Source organism: Tenrec ecaudatus, chromosome 16, assembly GCF_050624435.1.
Source record: "Tenrec ecaudatus isolate mTenEca1 chromosome 16, mTenEca1.hap1, whole genome shotgun sequence".
Taxonomy (NCBI): domain Eukaryota; kingdom Metazoa; phylum Chordata; class Mammalia; order Afrosoricida; family Tenrecidae; genus Tenrec; species Tenrec ecaudatus.
In genome coordinates, this window is record NC_134545.1 from 102,102,273 (window position 1) to 102,117,394 (window position 15,122).

Consider the following 15,122-nt stretch of genomic DNA (forward strand, 5'->3'; position numbering starts at 1 on the left):
CTGAAGCACAGTCACGTCAGAGCTTATGTACAGTTGGTCACGTGGATGACGTTTTTTCCAAGTGCCCGAGTCTTTCTTCCCCCTTAAAAACCAGTCTGGCTCTCTCCCACCCCTCAAAAAGTAGACACAATGAGATTGATGAGAACAGCGAGAAGTTTCTGTCCACTTAGCTCTCTGGACCGAACAAGTGGCCCTTGAAGTGATCAGGGCTGAGATATGAGCAACCCTTTCTAGAACGGACTTATGAGGCTGCACAGTCTCCCAGAAAGGAGAGGCACGCTGTGCCTCTGGGTTTTGAATGGTTGTTCCCTTCCCTTCCTCGTTCCCTGTGATGGACTCCCAAATCTCCGCCTCAAATCTCCCAGCTTCAGTCTGAAGGCCATCCTGCACCTTTGTCCTTGCCTCACCCCAGTGGCCCTTTGTGGAGGGGCTGGACATCTGTCGCTATAACCTGCCCAGCATCTGCTCCCCTTTCTCCCGGTCAAGACTCACTGATTTCTTCCAGGTCCCATACTAACCCCCGCCACCCCCCACAGGGCAGGATATATGGTCTGGGTGGGGCTTAGCCCATGCCCCACTCTCAAAAGCTGCCTAATCAGAAGTTCATATGCTCCTGTGATTGATTTAAGGATGGACGTATAACCCAAGGCAGGCCAGAACAATCAACTCAAGCCCAAGCTACCTGTGTAGCTTAGAGAAGACCATAGTCTAGCCCTTGTGGGTTTCATACTCAACGCATGGGGGAGGAAGGAGAGAGTGATGGGATGTTGACGGGGTCTTTAGGACATGGAGTTGGCTGGTGAGTGAGGAGCGAACTGGCCCTGGGCCAGCCGCAGGTGAGTGAGAGAGTGAGCTAGCAGGGCGAGGCGGATACCAGGGAGGGCTCCACCGTTTGGAGCAATTGCCTTGCCGTCCCTCCCAGGACAGAGCCCTGAAAGGAGCCCGGAATCATCTTTGCACACTTCCTGCCCGATGAAAACAGCCGCGGGAGTTTCCTCAGCCTCATCCAGAAAGCTGCAGCCATGTTTTCTGTTTTGTTTTTTTAAATCAGTTTATCATGGGCTCATACAACTCTTATCACAATCCATACCTACATCCATTGTGTCAAGCATATTTGTACATTCGTTGCCCTCATCATGCTCAAAACATTTGCTCTCCGCCTAAGCCCCTGGCATCAGCTTCTCATTTTTTTAAACTACTAGCAACACCCAAAAAAGTTCATGGCTTAAGTCGCTACCAATGTTTGTCTCACTCGCCCTCTGCCGCCATGTGGCGAAGAACAGTGTCTGCAGTCTTGTCCCCAGCTGGCCGTCTTCTGGCTCCTTGGGACAGGTGGGAGGGAGGGCTTTCAAAAGGCACGTCCTTGGATTCTCACTCCACACCTGGGCGTGCAGGGAGGGAAAGCACAAGGAATCCACCAAGCCAAAAAGCCCACAGAGACATGCATGGCGTTGGCTTTCTGCGGCTGGTTAGTCCAAACAATGAAATCCTATGCCACGCCATGCATACCATTTTAAATGACCCCTGGGGAAAATTCAGTTATATTCTTCACTGGGCTTTTAAAACTTGAGACAGGTGTCGAGTTTCCGCCCCACCCCACCCCCAACTGGGGGAGTGTGATGCTGAAGAGGCTGAAAGGTGCATTTATCAGGATTGCCAAACCACGTGCTTTGGGAACATTGACTTCTTGGAAGAGTTTTTAGAACTTATCTGGCATTTTGAGCCTAGACTTCGCTGCCTTGAAAAGAAACCAAATACTTTATATTATTATTATTATTTTAAAAAGCACACCTATAAAGATCTAGAAACACATCTTTTAAGTTGGCATCAAATTGGCGCTGACTCATGGCGACCCAAGTGTGTCCAAGCAGAGTTGTGCTCCAGAGCGTTCTCAACGGCTGAAGTTTTGGGGGGAGGATGTGTCAGGCCTTTCTTCCTCAGCACCTTTGGGTGGACTTGAACATTCAACCTTCAGAACACAGCCTAGTGTGTTAGCCATTTGTACCACCCAGAGATTTCTCTCTCTGTCTCTCTCTCTGTGTGTCTCTCTCACACACACACACAGTCTATTGACTCAAACACAAGTTGTGTGTGGATTACTCCTTTCTGCCAGCCTCTCAGGTCTTCTGCTGAGCAAGAACTCTGAAATGAAAATCAGTATTAGTAGCCTTGCTGACAGAATCCAGGAAAAAATGAGCTGAGCAGGAAAGAAGTCCTTCATGTAAGGAATGCTTTAATTGAAGAGCCAACCTATAAATCAACAAGCTGGAGGGGAAACAAGGTCTGCGCCTTGAGACAGAGAAGCCACAGCTGTCCTCGAGAGGTCCAGCCGGACAGCACGGTGGCTCACACCACAGCCTTCGAGTATATACGGTAGGTATCTATCTAAAGGAAAACCTCTGAAGCCCCAAAGAGGTTTTAAATTACACATTTCCAGTTGAACCAACTTCATGGGCGTTCTCCCAGGACAGCTGCACCCACAGATCCCGACAGCATGGTCACGGCTCTGCCATTCCTCCCTCTTCCTTCCCGGATCACCTCTTTCAGATACGGTTCCAAGTCGGATGGATCCGCCTCCCATGCTGTCCGCTGCTGTTTAGGCAAGACCTGCTGCCTCCTGGTCAGGTCCAGGGCTCTCGTCACGATGCGCTCACAATAAAGGTTTTCAGGAAGTCTTCTCAGGGCCTCTTTAACATCTTCCTTCTCGCGTACCGCGTCATCGCGCATGAACCGAGTGTGGCTGACCTGCAGCTCAGGAGTACCCTTTTTGACTGCCATTCTGCCACTGCCCTGAAGCCACCACTGAGTGGCCACTGACAGTGTTGTGCTGTTAGTTGTTAGAACCCACTGACCGGCAAACAGCTGTCTATGGTGGACCTGCTTGACATTTTGACCACCGAGACAGTTTATCTGTATGGGAGCAGACAGCCTCATGTTTCTCCCACGGAGCAGCTGGTGGTCTTGAACTGTTGCCCTTGAGGGGAGCAGCCCAATGTGTAACTCACTATGCTGCCAGGGCTCCTAAGTGTTTGCAGTAGTTAAATCTTTCCCTCCAGCATCTTTGGAGTTTCTACCCCTTGCCTGGAGGGAGCTTCCGGCTTTAATCAGCCCCTAAAAGATGAGGATGAACCAGGGAAGCCCCCCCCCCAACCCCACCCCCGTGTGTTGCAATGTTGGAACTGTACTCCAGGGGGTTTCAGGACAGAGTGTCTTGAAGGGGCATTACGCCTTTCCGGAGCAGAGTTCCAGGCCTTTCTTCTGAGGTCTGGGCAGGATTGAACTGCTAACGTCTTGGTTAGTAATCGAACAATTCACTGCATCCACCAGGGACCCCGGGTGGGGACTAAGGGCCTGGTAAACTCTCTGGTCCCCCTCCCCTTCCTCCCCACCCCTTTTGCTTCTTTCTTGCCTGCTCAGTGATGGAAAGGCCCCGTGGGTGTGGTCTGAGGCAGGACAGAGAGGAGCCGGAAAGAGCCTCTCCCATCCCCTGCCTTTGGAGAGGCAGGTTTACGTGTGTGAGCTCAGCCCTTCATCTTCGGCCCGTGTGTCGCTTTTAATGAGCACCATACGCAGTTCATGGATTTTTCCTTAATGTTTTTCTTTTCCTTCCCCGGCTCTTCATCCGGGACAGGGGAGCCAGCCCAGCTGGGGAACACATCCCACCAGAGGAACGTGGACCCTCTGGCGTTTCTCTTTGGACCCACTTGGGGGTCCAGTGGAAAGTGTTACAGGAAGAGGGAGGGCAGCAAAGGAAGTGGATTGGTCCCAACTCGGGACAAGGGAGCGACGTTATTGTAACTTATCCAAAGGGTGCAGGGGCTAGGATACATTTATAGGGAACCGCTGTCACTTCCAGCCAAGTACCTGCTATCTCCTTACATGTCGTGATTAGGGTCATTTTGCCGTGGGAAAGACCAGAGCGGGCTCCTAGCCGGAGGCAGAAAGCCAACAGAGAGCCAAGCACGAGGTGCCTTGTGCATATTCACACGAGGCTTTGTAACAATTGACATAGTTCCCTAGTTAAGCGATGAATTTCCTTCCGAATGCGACACTATGGAGAAAGTGGCCGTTTGATATGTCGCCCGGAGAGAGTGAGTCCGAGGGGATTTAAAGGACCAAGACTGTCCTTTCCTTCCAATGAGCGCCTAACGCGGTTTGATTGTCTCCAGGTATGTGTTTGCCGGCGATATCAGATGCGCAGACCGGCCGTACCAGGCCTCCTGGTTCCTTCTTCATGGGCACCCCACCCTGGGCACACCCACAGCCAGAATCTTGAGAGCCACACTCACAGGTCAGCTGTGCTCACGTATAGTCACATATGTGGCATGAAGTAAAGGCAGGCCTCTGTGCCCCCACACTAGCAAAGAGTGTATTGGGTAGAGCGGGAGGCGGGGGGAACAGTGTTCTTTTCACAAATTTTCCCTACAAAGAGATGGCCTTCCAGACCACAATATGCAGCCCTTCTCTGCTGAGCCTGTGACATGTCCTCTTCCCCAGTATCCAGAGACCTCAGGGCAGGCCAGCCTGTGGACACAACTTGAGTCTTTGGTGCCTGCAGTAGCTTGGCATAGCAGATTTTTAGGAGACGGGCTACTAACCGCAAAATGAGCCGTTCAAAACCACCAGCTGCTCTAAAGGGAAAAGATGGTGCTTTCGACTCCCACAAAGAAATAGTCTCAGAAACTCACAGAAACAGGTCGCCCTGTCCTGTGGCCTCATTATGCGTCAGAATGGACTGGATGACAGTGAGCTCATGTTCAGATAAACCTTTCCTTACAGGGGCTCCTTTCCCCTAAAGGAGCCACACCTTGGCTGCGCCCGGATCACCTTTCCTCACTTTCTGTTGTCCTGGGACAGGCAATCAGCCCGCTGCTGTCAAGCCTCTTCCGAGTGACGGCAACACTATAGGACAGAGTCCAATTGCCCCTGGGACGTCCAACACTGTGGTCTTCAGGGCCGCAGTGGGCCGCAGCTTTGGGCTTGCAGTCGAGAGTTTAACCACTATCTCACCAGGCTGCTTGGGGGAAGCTGACCCTGTCAGTTGACCCTGTCAATAAATTATCAATTAAATGGCTTCACGTGGTGAGGCCTTCGTGTGGGCCCCTCACCGTACCTTCAAAATCAAATGGGAAGACCGGTAAGTAAGCTTGTGAAGGTCTTGTCCGTGTTCAATGTGACGCACTGAATAATGGTCGCTAAGCCCCGCCATGCAATCCCGTCCTGATGCCTGGAGCCTGTGGCTGCCTCCTGTATGAGGAGCGTGAGGGGTGTGAGTTAGACGGGTGATTATCCTGGATTCAGGACTCAATGGGATGGCCGTAAGGCACTAGGCCGTTAGGAGAAAGGCAGGAAGAAGAAGAAGAGAAGGTCAGGTGACCACGGTGGGAAGGGGCCACAAGCCAAGGAGTGTATGTGTGGGATGGGGTGGGGGGGGAGCTGGAAGAAGCCAGGACACACTAGAACCGTCAGAAGGAACGAGCCCATAAGACTCCTCTGAGACTCATAACTCTCCAAAGGGCCCACTGATGATCGATGCTTTCAAAGCACAGTTGGTACTCTGCTGTAGCAGCACCGTCAGAGGTTCTTACCGCTAGCCAACCGCCAGCCTCTCCAGGGGAGAAAGATGAGGCTATTGGTCCCATGGCGATTTACCCTCATAGGGTTTCAATGCGCTGGCATCTGTTCCATGGCAGCGGGTCTGGCTTTGGAGTCAGCTTGTGGTGACAGGTGAGAGCAGCAACGTGACACTAATATAGTCACAGGTAAAATAACCAGGAGGAGCAAATCCATCCACTTCTTACACTCAGGTCACCTGCTGCGGTCCATAGGGAGCCATCTGTGGGCGTCTGAGAGCAGGTGTCCTCCCCCCTCTTCCCCCCCCCCACCAGCCCATATAAAGTATGAGGGTAAAGAACCATTCTGGTTGATGTATTCTTTCCAATAAGCGTCATAATCACCTTTCCTCACTCACCACCATCGAGTTGATTCCAACTCATAGTGATCCCATAGGGTTTCCAAGACTGTAAGTCTTGATGGGAATAGAAAGCCCCATCTTTCTCCCGGAGAGCTGCTGGTGGCTTCGAACTGCTGACCTTGGGGTGACAGTCCTACGTGTAAACCACTACAGCACGAGGGCTCTAACCAACGTTCCACCAAATGAGACAAAGACAAAAATAAAAAAGATCACGACAGTACAGATGTATCTACAGCCTTTGCATGGCTGGCTTCCCATCTTCCTTTGCATCTCTGCTCACATCTCACTTTTCTGACGCTGTTCCCCCACTTCAGCCTGCTCCTAAGAGCAGCCACATAACCACGCCCATTGTGTGACCACGTGGTCAGGAGAGATGCCCCCCCACCCCGCTGTAATGAGTGATGCAAGCTGGCACATACAGGCCTCAGGCTCCTCACCCGCCCAGTGAAGAGTTTGTGCTTCTCTCGGGAGTTCTAACTCCCTTCTCCAGAAGGCTGGAGTCCCCACCCCCGCTCTACTCAGAGAGAATGCTTCTACCTGCCTTAGGAAACAGACTTCCAAATAAAACCGCATGGGGAATAAATGGTTTGCCTACTGTAATAAATTCCAAACTGGCCACAAATGCTCTGCCTTTGACTCTGATTCTTGAAGGTAGTTTGTTTAGTCAAAGTTTTCCCAAATCCCACCACACAGCCTTTTCCTCCCTTGGTCTGAGTAAGAAGGTGGAAGGGGAAGACACTGATAGGATTCACCTGTGGTTAATTGTGAACAGGCTTCGTTGGGGGTGCCATCCTGCTGGGTATAAAAGGAATGCTCTGATCAGCAGGAGTGGGGAGTCTCACGACCAGCAAGAGCCAGGAATGGCATGTGTCCTCTCAACCCCGAGATCCACGATCCAAAAGATGGCTTTGACATCCAAGGAGCAGCAGCAGAACCAAGAGCCGGAGCATGAGACAGAGTGGCAGACTTCCCAGCCACAGAGCAAGCTGAGCTGAATGCTTTGGGGCAGCAGGCTGGTTTGTGGAGCGGGGTTCTGTAGCAGTTACATAATCTCCTTTCAATTTGCAAAGGGGTAGGGTCTAGCATGTCAATCAGGTCACAGCCAATGAGGCCTCTGTGGGGGGTCTGGATTCTGGGAACTGCTGTCTTCCTCCCTGGAGGTGGGACACACACTCCCAGTGAGACATTCCTGATGACAAGCCTGATGGAGTTACACTGATGCAGCCAGAGCCCTGGAGCTGGGGGAGCCATGTGGAGACCCACACCAGTGCTGAGATGCTTCTACCACCACTGGATCCACAAGACTTTCCACCCACTGACCTGTGATCTTCCTGCATTCAGCATCATTGCATGACTGCATGAGTCTAAAGAGGAATTTATGGACTAGTATTGAGATATGCGGTAATATTGGACTTATGGACTTGATCAGGACTAGGCTGGGATGTTTTCTTTTTTCTTTTTTAAATCATTTTATTGGGGGCTCATACAACTCTTATAACAATCCATACATACCTCCATTGTGTCGAGCACATTTTAGGATGTTTTCTTAATATACAATTACTCTTTGATATAAAGCTCTTTTTATACACATATGAGTGTCTCCCTGGATTTGTTTCTCTAGTCTCCCTGGACCAACACAGGTGCTTCTGGGCACTACTCAGGGGAGCTGGTCACTGACCCACTGAGTTGAGCAGAGTACCCTTGAGTTGAGGCCAACAGTGGAGTGGCATGCCCTTTGGGCATCTAGTGGCAGCCCTGAAAGAACTTCCTAATGTGTCCTGACTAAATGAACGCCTGTATCCTGAGCATCTCTCACTTGCATTGTAGACAGTGAACTTCCTTCATAAACCCCTTCATCGTGAATATTATCCATGAGCTCTGTGTGTCCATGGCAAAAATTTATAAAACCCAGCTATAAAAGTAGAGAGTGCTGTGGGAGACAGAATACAGGCTCAATAGAGCATTAAGAAAGGCCACACAGACAGACTTTGAACATGTGGAACGATGACTGGCCCTTAGACACCCTTCAAGCCTGGAACTGAACTCACCCCCGTAGCTCCATATTCAGCCAAACAATAGACAGGCCTGTCAGGAAACAACGCCAGGGAGGTGCTCAATCTTTAGAAAACCCAATCACATGAGACCCAGGAGAAAGCTCAGGGGGCAGAAAGGGAGAGGCAAGCAGGGCGGATGGAAACAGGAAGCCTAGAAGTGGACAGAGCGCGTGACACCGCCACCAATGTCATGAAACAAAACATGTGTGAATTATTCCATGGAAAGTCAATTTGCTCTGTCACCTTTCACCCAAATCACAATGGACAGTTGAACCAGGAAACAAAAAAGTGCTGGCACATCAGAGCCCATCCTCTTCCTGCTCAGGAAAGCCGGCTGCCACGTGAAGACGTCTAGGCTGCACGGCTGGAAGAAGATGAGCGAGCGACCTCAGCCCTGATGCCCCACGCTCGCCATCCCCGCTGCTGCTTGTGAATGGCCCAGCTTGCAGGAGCCACTCCCCCCACCCCCCAGAAGCAGATGAGAAGCTTACTTCAAATGCAAACCACCCAAACCAGCCCAGTCCAACCAACCTGCAGACTCGGGGGCTACATAAAGGCTTCTTGTTGACGCCAACACGTAGAGTCAGTTTGGTTCTTGGGCAGAAGTGACCAGTATACTGCTGAAAGAATGACAACCACTAGCTTAGAAGCCCTGAGAGGGGCCAGCTCAGGGGCCGTGAGGGAGTGATTAGAACAGCCCAAGCAAGTGATGCCCCAAACTTCTGACTTTCATTGTCCCTGAGGCAATGACAGCGCAGGTCTCCACAGCTGTGGGCACATCAAAGCAGGACACATCTTTCCCAGCCCCTTCGTCATCCACTGGGCCCTGGTGGCGTAGTGGTTAATGAGCTGGGCTGTGATCAGCATGGTCTAAGATCCTGTCTCCTTGGGAGACAGCCAGGGCTTTCTATTCCTGTCACAGTCTGGGAAACTCACAGGGGCAGCATTGACTTAATGGCAGTGAACGTTCTTTTGGTTTTTAAGGGGACACTCCGGGCACCATAGGGACTGAATGGGCTAGCCCCCAGCTATCCCCTCCCCACACAGGCAGACATTCCTGAAGGGTGCCCCCACTCTCCCCACGGCCAGTAGGCTGAGACGGGCGGCCTGAAAGGCCAGGGCGGCCAGCAAGAAGGTACAGGTTGTGGCGGTAGTTGGAAGGACAGGGGCTTTCTCAGACTGCGGGGGCGCGGGGGAGGTGGGGTGTGGATACTGGTCTCCTTTCACCTCCTCCCCCAGTCTACTGCACAAGCCTCCTTCTGGCAGAAGCCTGGGCGCCATCTCCTGGCGATTTCGGAAATGGGACCCGGGAGTGGAAGCTGCCCTTGAGAAGCCTGCAGCAACACACCTGAGGGGCTCCCGCTCAGTGCTTGGAACCACAAAGGCTCCAGGGCAGGGCCCAGGTCGACGAAGCGAGGTCCTGACGCACAGCCTACCTTTACACTCAGGGCAGGTTCAGAGCTAACCAGCGGTTCAGCCCATGCCCGTGCTGTCTAGGTCAAGAGGGTCTGGAAGCCTGGTCCTGAGAACTTGGGGAACTTCAAGGGTTGGCAAACAACAGCGGTGGATCCCAGAACTCTGGGCGGTGCCCACCTTGGTCCTCCCATAGCCAAGAGCCCACCCAGCCGATGGTTGGGAGAAAAGTTGGACTGTGGCTCAAAGCCACCGCCATAGGCCTGGAGGGCAGGCCAGCCATTCACATTTGGAGCCGCCTTCTCCTGGGTGCCCCGAGGACAGCGCGGCACACTCCCCGGCCCATCTAGTCTACTCAGAGGTTTGGGAGGGGAACGCAGAGCAATGGAGGGCCAGTCGAAAGAAAACTAACCCACACATATGGAGGGGGAGGAGGGCTTCGAAATAAACCTGTGGGGAAAATTCTGTGATCTGCACATTCCATTTTCTGGCGATCTTTTGGAAGCTCCGTGTCATCCGTCAAACGCAGCATTCTTACCGGTTCGCAGACAACAGCAGGTGCCCACTTGGACCCAGCTTCTTCCGGGGTGCCCGCTCTGGACCTCTGGGTTTCAGGGTTTCCAGGTGGGCCTTTGAGGGGATGTCGGCCGGTGGTTGCAGGGAGGAGCAGGAGGGTGTGTCCGCGCTCGGTCTTGACGCCACTGACACACAAGTGTTCCTACTTCAGTGTCCAAGTCCCCTGCCTGCCAGGGAGCAGGCGGCCTCCGCGACACCGTGCTCAGACACTGTGATGTGGAGGTAAGGCAGAAGCAGCAGGCGCCGCTGGCACTGGCGGTTATTGCAGACAGACTCCCTGTGTGTGCTCCAATCCTTCGCCCAGCAGGCCTGGCTTCAATCACGTGGACAGCGAGGCTCCTCCCACCCTGACTCCACACCTGGGCAATGTGAGGGCAGTTTTCTTTAAGGCCCCAGTGGTGGGAAGCCCCTCTCTCCCCAGAGAGCCAAGCAGGTAGGAAATGATGGGTGGGAAGGTGGCCTCACTGCTTCTCCCAACAGTTGCTGGGTGGTACAGACAGGGAACACCCTTGCCTGCCAGTGGAAAGGTTGCAAGGTCAGCTCTACTCAGAGGTACCCGAGAAGAAGGCCTGTGTGGAAAACGTCTGAAAATTCATGCTTGGAAACCCCTGTGCAGCCCAGCTCTGCTCCGCCCACAGGGGCTGTGAGATCTCTCTGGAGATAGAGTTGTGCCTCGGTCCTTGACTCCGCGCAAGAAAGAATTCACGCCGAAGCCTGGTTTGTGATCCAAGTGAGTTTTATGAGAGTTAGAAGAAGTTTTAGGTTTACACAGCACCCATAGGACGCCTCCTGACCATGCAGCCTGGCGGAGGCTGCTCAGCGTCAAGCAAACCAAGTTCTCTCTCTGCCTCCCCCGACTCTAGGCTCCTGCCTTTTCAAGGATTCCACGGGGAGGCGTGGTGGACGACCCTTGATCAACCCCATTGGCTGAATTGAATTCACCTGGCCCAGGTGGGCCAATCCAGGTTTAGCGCCCACCCATGCCTACCGGCGGGAAACCTGAGCCTCTGAGCACGTGCAGTGCGCCACTCCTTGTGCCCGTGCTTGGCTCTCTGGGCGTGCTTTAATGGACATCTTTGAGCCCTGCGCTAGTCTGCCTAACAGTGGTTCTCAACCTTCCTGATGCCGAGACCCTTTCATACAGTGCCTCATGTGGTGGTGACCCCCCCCTCCGCAACCGTAAAATTATTCTCATTGCTACTTCATCACTGTCATTTTACTACTGTGATGAATCGTCATATAAATATCTGATAGGCAGGATGTATTTTCATGGCTACAAATGGAACATCATGAAAGTATAGTGATTCATCACAAAAACAACGTCATTCTATATTGTGAAATATTTGTTTTTAATGACAAATCAATGAAATGTTGCCTTGCAGCATGGTGTAGCATGGGTCACAGTCTCCACGCCGGGGACTCGTAGGTGGGCGTATCCGCATGTGGGTGGACCTGCCTGCAGACGGATAGAGAAGCCATGTCTTGGTTCCTAAGACCATGGGAAATATGTGTTTTCCGATGGTCTTAGGCAACCCCTGTGAAAGGGCCATTCAATCTCTAAAGGGGTCGTGACCCATAGGTTGAGAACCGCTGCTCTATGGATTGGTGGGTTGATCAAAGGTTCAAAGGCAACCAGCCACCACCAAGTCGCAAAAAGGCACCCAACATGTGCCAGAGAGTCGCTCAGTGGTGCACACAATTAAACTCTTGGCTCCTCACTCAAAGATGTACTTGGAATTCAGCCAGAGGGAGAAAGGGCTGGGATCCGCTCCTGCAAGGCTGCAGCTTCTGGAATCCCTCTGGAGAAGCCCCATGCTAGTCTGGCCCATGTGGGGCCCACATGGGTTTGAATCAACCTGATGGCAACCAGTGAGTATGTGCCGCCCACCTGGGCCATCCCAACGGAGCAAGACCAAGGCTGATCGGCTGATGGGGAGGAAGGAGGACAGCAGGGAGGACGGCGGTGGGTCAGATACAGAAGCTGCTCGGGGTTGGGGAAGAGGGAGGGCCTGGGGGTTCCCCTTTCTGTCCCTGTGCTCTGACACTCCGAACATTTGCCCGGCAAGGCCTGAGATTCCAGCAGAGGGGACCTTGGAGCACATCCGGGTTTCCCTCTCTCCTATTTGTTCATTTGTATTTATTCCACCCCACGCCCACTCCCATCATTTACCAAACAAATATTTGCAGATTATAAATGGTCTGACTCCAGAAAGATGTGCTCCACAAAGCACGTCTTCCCTCATCCTCCCTCTCGGCGATCCACAGCAACGATGGGACTCATTCCACCAGATACCTTTTTTGGGTCTAGGTGCCTACATTCATTGCCTTTTTAAAAATAGGTTCATACATGAAGTGAACTCTTTCCCAACAAGAGATCAAAGCAAAGGCCTCGATCTGTGCACAGTGATTTCCTTACACTAACCCCCTCCACCAAGAGTTTGTTGAGCCAATTTTACAAGTGAGGAAACTGAGTCCCAGAGGGGTGGACTGGCTAGTGGCAGATGATGCATTTATTCCTAAGTAGACCCAGATCTCAAGCCCAGTCCAGTCTTCCTCCTACCCTGTACTGCTCTTGGGATTCTGATGTCTGATTCCAGATCCCAAGCACAAGGGCAAGGCTTGGACTGGGACACGGTTCTCGGTCCAGCTTTTGTTCTAGGGACCCCCAAGCAGAACAGGGGCTGGCTCACTGACTGTCACAGCTAATGGGTGGCCTGCCAGGTTTTTCGATTAGAGAACAAGTCAGACCCATGCCTTCTGACTGAATTTGTAAGAACCTCACACAAAGAACATAAAAGAACGTGGTGGGAGGGTGGGGCGTGGAGAGAAAGAAAATACACTGCTGCCTCGTCCTTAAATCAATTTTTGATAATGAGTGTCATATATTTAAATGTTCACACATAATCATCACATTAGCATTAACTATACCATCAAAGACCATCTGATTACATAATATGCTTCTTCATGTATCACCACCATGAACTTGTTAATACATGTAATTATAAATGGAGAAATAGATTAGGGGTAGATACAGTGGAAGCCACTGGACGCCTGAGCACGATTTCCTGCTGTTTCCCATCAACTTGAATGAAGCCGAGCTCATGACTGTCCCGGTACCATTCTGCCCAGGATACGCTGGTTAGCCGCTCCCCTAGGACAGTGGTTCTCAACCTTCCTCATGCTGCAACCCTTTCGTACAGTTCCTCATGTTGTGGAGACCCCCAACCGTACAATTACTTTTGTCGCTACTTCATAATTGTAATTTTGCTACTGTTATGAATGGTAATATAACTATCTTCTAGGTGGGATGTATTTTCATTGTTACCAATTGAACATAATTAAAGCATAGTGATGAATCGTAAAACAATATGTAATTATATGTTGTGAAATATTTAGGTGTTTTCCAATGACCTTGGGCAACCCCCGTGAAAGGGTCATTCGACCACCCCCCCACCCCCCACCCCACACACACACAGGGTCATGACCCACAGGCTGAGAACAGCTGCCCTCGGATCCCAGCAGCCCTGCTTTTGCTGTCTCCACAGCGGGTGCGAATCTGCAGGCTGGGTCTCATTCAACATGCCTTGCATGGAAAGAGGTTCATCCTCTCCCCCCAAGTGGCTTCAGGAGTGAAGGGCAGGGGTGGGGGCTGACGGATAGCTTCTGGGGTGGTGCCCAGATTCACAGAGGGACTAAGCAACCAAGAATTAGGAAAGCTTGTCAGAGAGACCAGAGTCCTGGTTGGCTAGAAACTGGTGAGACTCCTCCCACCCCGCCAAGACAATGGACTTTATTCTCCCTTCAGATCTGGAGCTGAATTCACCAGTGTGAGAAAAAAAAAATCAACTCTGGGAGAGCAAAAGAGTGGCATTTCTTCACGAGCAAGCGCAGAGGGCTAGGAAAGGAGGGGCGGAAGCAGGAAACACAAGGAGGAAGTGGGCTCTGCGGTGATACGTTGCGAGTTCAGCCACGGAGGTGTTGAAGCCAAACTTGCATGAATCGTTGAATGGAAAACAGGTGATCTGCTCTAGAAAACCTTCACCTACTCCACAATAAAAGGACCGAACCGTAACCAGCTCCAGCAGTGCGCGCCGGGCCACCACCTCCTCGCTCCACTGGGGGCACCATTGAGCTTGCACAGTGCCTGGCTGAGTGTGGGAACAACCGTGACCTTGGAGAAGCGGTGTTTCCCCTACTTTTCCGACCCACTCAGCTCCCGTCCCAACACTAGGTTGAAGTTTCACTTGCTTTTCCTTCATTTTTTTTTTTTGCATGTAAAACCAGACCTCCACAGTGCAAACTCCTGAGCTATAATTATTCTGAAAGAGTACCGTGAGGAGCAAGATCATACGGAGAATATTAGGCTGCGCAGAGCTTTTAATTATAAGTGGGAGATAATGAGGATGGGGTCCGATAAATGTGTGCCCAGGAAATTGACAGTTCAGATGGTGATTGGATATAGAAATGGCTTGATGTGAATTAGAAACTGATCTTCTGTAGTAGCCCAAATGTCTCCAAAGATGTTTAACGTAACCGTCCAGTGGCAGACCCTTTCTGAAGAATAAATTTGCCTTTCTGAACATAGAAATGGATTAATTGGAAGAGGATTGTGACCTCATTTGCCACTGGGTGTTGATAATCTTGTTCATAAAACAGCATGACATTTTTTTCGTAGAAAGATGAGTTTTCTGACTTTGTTCTCAATAAAGGGGGAAATGCCCCCCTTTTAACCCTGCTTAAGGAAAATTGGAGGAGAACCTCCTGGTGGAGTGGTTACATGTTGGGCTGTGAACCCCATGGTCAGCAGTTCAAAACCACCAGGAGCTCCACGGTAAAACGACTGGTGGTCTCCTTCCATAGACAGTTTCAGTCTCACAAACTCACAGGGGTGCTACGAGGGAGCATTTCTCAATGACAGTGAGTTCAGAGTTTTTTTGTTTGTGTTTGCTTTTGTTTTTGTTTAAGGAAGATTAGAGAGAAACAGTAATAACAAGGGAGATATTAATAAGTCAGAAACAGAAAAGAATATAGGTCGAAATTGTTAATCCTCAGATAGTATAATGCGGACAAAATAGAAATGACACTGAGATGTAGAGATCTGTAAA